Here is a 4990-nt window from a genome sequence, read left to right as displayed (position 1 = left end):
CCGGGGGCGACTGCGGGAATCCCCCGCCAACGGCCCGGCCCGGTGCCCCCGCTCCGCTGCGATGGTGGGGGTGAAATCCCCCAGTTCCCCAAGGGCTCCATCACCCCCGGGGCCGTGGAAACGGTACCGGTTATTGTCCTAAAACCCGGCCCCGGAGAGCCCCAGTGGGAGAGGAGACTCCAATGACCCCCCTATGACAGCCACCCTTCCCCGAGGGGTCCTGACCCCCCGGGGGGCTCCAGGCTCTACCCTGATGCGAATAATCCGAATAATCCAAACGATGTGAATAAACTGAATAATTCGAATAACTGAATTTGAATAAACAGAACAATCCAAATGAACCAAATAATCCGCAAAAGGGCTCTAACGCCCCAGGCCGTTAGCTCCAGGGGGGCTTGTGGCATTTGTGCAGGGCCCCACTGGTGACAAGTGGCCTGGTGACACGGCAGGGCCGTGGCGCGGTGCCGTGAGCCGACAGAAAGGGCTGCTGCGACAGGGTGTTTATCCCCAAAACCACTGATGCTATGAGGAAATTAAAAATTATAATATTTTCTTAACCATTGGATGGGGGAAAGTGCTGCCAAGAGGCCCCTGAGAGAAGCGTGCTGGAAGAGGAGGGTGAAAGGCTGAGCCTTGGTGTTTGTGGGGGAGAGAGGATGGCGGCGGCTTGGGCCGGAACAGCCGCGCTGAGGACAAAGGAACACGAGGCGCGGGAGGCCCCGGCAAACCCCATTTCCCGTGTTCCCCTCCCCGCTCCCACGGCCTCCCCTCGGCACCAGAACACAGAAAGCAGCGGGATGTGGTCGCTCCCGCCCCGGCTTTGCCGGCTGACACCGAGAACACGCCGGGCTGCGCCTCCGCCGCGTCCCGCTGCCCTCCTGGAGCCGCCATGGACGGATGGACAAGGCGCCGGCCCAGGGCTGGCAGCCACGGCCTGGATGGGCTCGGTGCCGGGGCTGGGGGGATCGGGGCGCTCAGGACACGTCTCTGCCCCACGGCCTGCAGCGGCCAGGCTCCACGTCCTCCCAGGGCCCAAGGCTCTGCCTTGACACAAAGTCATTTCTTGCCCTTGCAGATGTACCGGAGGATTAACCCGAAGCCAACGCAGCATTTCCTGCAGGCCGAGAGGGCTCTCGGATATTGGGAAGGAATTCCTCACTACCCCTGACCCAGCTCATCACACAGCAGTGACAGACAGCTCCCAACCCCCAGGTTCTGCTCTGGCAGGATGCTCTGTGGAATGGAATATCCCTCTGGCCAGTCCAGATCAGCTCTGCTGGCCGTGCTCCCACCCAGCTCCTTGTGCCTCTGCTCCCTGGCAGAGAAATGTCCTTGACTTGGAGTAAGCACAACTCAGCCACAACTGCAACATGGGCTGTTACCAACATTATTCCCATCTAAATCCAAAACACAGCACTGGACCAGCTACTGGGAATTAACTCTATCCCAGCCAAAACCAGGACACAGGCACCGGCATTTATGCTTTTATGTACATAAATACATATTCCTGGCATAGCTGTTCCCAAGGACAGGGGATGAGTCAGGCCTGTCACACGCAGCACAGCGAGAAACCTGCCCCCAGGTGAGGCAGTGGGGCTGCAGTGCAGGGCTGTTCCAGCCCCACGTGCTCTGGGATGATCCGGAGTCAGGCTGCACCCGGGAACTCTCCGGATTCCGTGTTCCCTCTGTCCATGCAAAGCTCTGTGTGATGGAAGCTGAGCAAGCAGCAGCTCACAGGGGTAAAGCTGGCCAAAGCCTGGGGCAGGGGAGTGCAAAGGAGGCCTGTGGCTCTGGGGAAGAAGGACCTGGGGTCTCTGCCACAGTTGGGGATGGAGGGGACGCTTTTAGCAGGCCCAGGGGACATCCCCTCTCCCATCTACCAAAAACAACCAGCATTACACTACCCCAGCTCACCTCTACCTCAGGCAAGACAGCAGCAGAGGGAGGAGCAGCAGGCATGTAGGAAACCATCCTGCAGCCTGAAAAAGCAGCAGAAAGGTGAACTTGAATATTGGGAAAGCAGCCAGGAACCATCAGGCTGTTCCCTGCTGTGAGGGAAAAGTGGCTGGGAGCAGGAATCTGCCACCCACCTGTCCTGGGAGCCCAGGGGGGCTGCTGGAAGGGGAGCAGGGTCTGGGGGAGCAGAGCAGGCACAGGAGACAGGAGGGTCCTGCTGGGGTGAGGGGCGGGAGGGCAGCAGAGACCTGCAGCATGTCCTGACCCAGGAGAGTGCTCTGAAGGCCTGGGGGGACCAGGAAGGTTGGTGGGATTTGCACAGCAGTGAATGACAGTGACCCAAAGCTGTCCCCTCCATGGGCTCTGCAGAGCTGCCCGGACAGCTCTGGAATCCCAAGGGTTTGCTTCGCTTACCTGAGGAACAGAACCAAAGCTCCTCATGGCCCAGCCCTGAATCATCGTTCTCATCACTTCTCGTGCCTGTGCCTGCCCCAGGGAGGGTGAGCACGGGGAAGGTGACATGGGGAAGGTGACACAGGGAAGGTGACATGGCACGGTGGCAGGTACCATGGCATGGACTCAGTGCCCTGGGAGAGCAGCAAGAACATTTCCTCTGCAGCAGATGAACACTTGCAGCGGGAACTCCAGTGTCACATGGGCCCCAAAGGGACAATGCTGAGCTGTGACACACCACAGAGGGCAAGGAATGGCTCCCAACACAGGAGCCCGACCCTCCAAATCCCACACACACCTGTGGGTTTTGCACTCAACAGAAAGGACAGCAGTGCAGGGCTGAGGGACAGCTGAAGGACAGCAGTGCAGGGCTGAGGGACAGCTGAAGGACAGCAGTGCAGCAGCAGTGCAGGGCTGAAGGACAGCAGTGCAGCAGTGCAGGGCTGAGGGACAGGGGATCCTGGCTCCCACAGGTGCAGCAGTTGGGGTTCACAGCTGAGGGTCCTGCCCGGGGTCTGGATGCTGCAGCTTTGCTCAGGGCTGCACAGAGCTCCAACCAGCACAGCTCCTCTCCCTTCCCCAAACGCGTTTCTCCACTTCCTCCCACGCCCTTCCCACGCCCACCAAACCTCTTAGGGACGATTTTATCTCTGATTTAATTCTGTCTTTCATACAGCACCGAGGGTCACAGAAACGATTGTGCAAACCTTTGCTCTGACACTGCAATCCCCCAAATCCAGTGTCCTGGCCCTGCAGGCAGTTCTGCCACCCAGCAGGAAATCCCAGCATTGATATTTTACCCAAATATCAAAGCCACACATGAGATATTAAAAACTTCCTGGTTAATTTTAATTACTGGTTATCACTTCTCACATTCCCCCATGCCCCACTACAGCCACATGAAGGTGCATCATGCAGACAGTGCTGTTTCACTCAGGGGATGAAACAGAACCTGTCCCATGAGACTTTCACCATCCCCACCACAACTGACCCACTGGGGCACTTCACACCCGTGAACCACCTGGCAGCTGGATCACTGACACGTTACCTGAGGATGCAGCACTGCCTGTGTCAGGCTGACACTCCAAAATACACAGGACTCATTTCTTAATTCCCTGTTCCTGTAAAAGAAACTTCATTTCATCAACTCTTCACAGGACAGACAAGAACAACTTTTATTTCCCTTACAAACATCACAATTGTTAAAAGCCACTGGTTTGCTTCAGTTTTAGTACAAGATATCAAACACCTCAGAACTGCATCCAAAACTTAAACCCAGACCATTCTGGGATCCTGTGACTCCATGACAGGCTCCCAGGTGATGTTTGTGTCCCACAGACAAACGCACAAGGACTGTTCCCAGCAGTGCAGGTGACAAACCAGAGGCAAAAGCCACAATTTGTAGCTGGAGAGGCTCAGAGTGGATGTTGGGAGCTGCTTCTCCATTAATGCAATATCCATTAACATACACCAATGGGTCCAACAGCCAGAGAGGCTGAGTGAGGTCTCCATCCCTGGGAGGTCTCCAGACTCAGCCAGACCCCAGCTCTCCAGAGGCTTTTCCAGCTAAGTCAGCCTCAGGATGAGGATTCCTTCCAACCCCAAAGCTGAGGAATGACAATTGTTTACATTTTTGTCAGTTTAACAGCACATTTTTCAAAAACTATTGGCACCCCCCGGACCTGAATGGCAACACAGAAACAGAGCCAAGGTCTCCTGCCTCCAGTGGCCCAAAACAAGATGACTCAGTCACTGTAATAGCGTTACAAGACTTCAGATAATTTTTACCTGTGCCTCAGTTTCCTCCCCCGCTGATCTTGGAAACAGACAACAGGAAGCTTAATTGATGTTTTCAAACCAGTTTTTGAGAGCTGAAGATGAAAAGGCACAAATGGAAAAGAATTAACTGGAGTTTTCAGTATTTGTTACAGCTGTTAAAAAGCTCTCAGCTCCCTGAAGTCCTGCACTGCTGGGCCCTCTGCAAGGATGAAAACACAAAACAACTCCTCCCCTGAAAATCCCAGCAAACAGAGAGGCAGAAGGTTTCATCATCAGGTGTCTGCTGGGGCCAGGCACGGGCTGGGGTGGGAGAGCCCATCAGACTCCCCGGTCAGGGGAGCTGTGCCAAGAGAACATCAGGATGGTGACGATGGGTCACACCACAAACACCACGTCCTGCTTCCCTGGGACTTGCTGACAACATCTGCAAGGAGCAGCCCAAGGGCTGGGGGACAAACGGGGGCTCAGCTCCTGTCCCAGCACCCTGCTCCCAAGCAGCTCCAGTGCCTGATGTCCACGAGCAGCTCGTTTCAGGAACAGCTCCCAGGCATGGGGGGATTGTTGGGGTGTCTGTGCAGGGCCAGGGGTTGGACCACCAACCCCCTGAGGGTCCCTCCCAGCCCAGGGTGTTCCACTGTTCCATCACCCCCAGGCCACAGCACCGGGGGATGGACACCCTGACAGATCCGTGTCTCCTGGGAGGACAAAGAGCAGCTCTGAGCACCTGCCATGGCCCCGAGGGGCCCCGACTCCTCACCTGCAGCCCCCAGCCCCTCACCTGCAGCCCCTCACCTGCAGCCCC

General features: G+C 56.6%; 1 long non-coding RNA gene across 1 annotated transcript in view; it reads right to left on the bottom strand.

The window, feature by feature from the left end:
* Positions 1-3234: 3234 nt before the first annotated feature.
* The window catches only part of LOC107215518, a 9046-nt gene continuing 7290 nt past the window's right edge, over positions 3235-4990 (bottom strand). Inside the window, exons 3-4 of the long non-coding RNA XR_004500351.1 lie at positions 4198-4280; positions 3235-3530 (exon numbers count right to left, since the gene is read on the bottom strand). This is a non-coding gene — a long non-coding RNA (uncharacterized LOC107215518). The remainder of the gene's footprint in view (positions 3531-4197; positions 4281-4990) is intronic.

Source organism: Parus major, chromosome 28 (genome assembly GCF_001522545.3).
Source record: "Parus major isolate Abel chromosome 28, Parus_major1.1, whole genome shotgun sequence".
Classification (NCBI taxonomy): domain Eukaryota; kingdom Metazoa; phylum Chordata; class Aves; order Passeriformes; family Paridae; genus Parus; species Parus major.
Note: the sequence above shows the minus strand (reverse complement) of the source record. Positions and strands in the feature narration are given on the sequence as shown.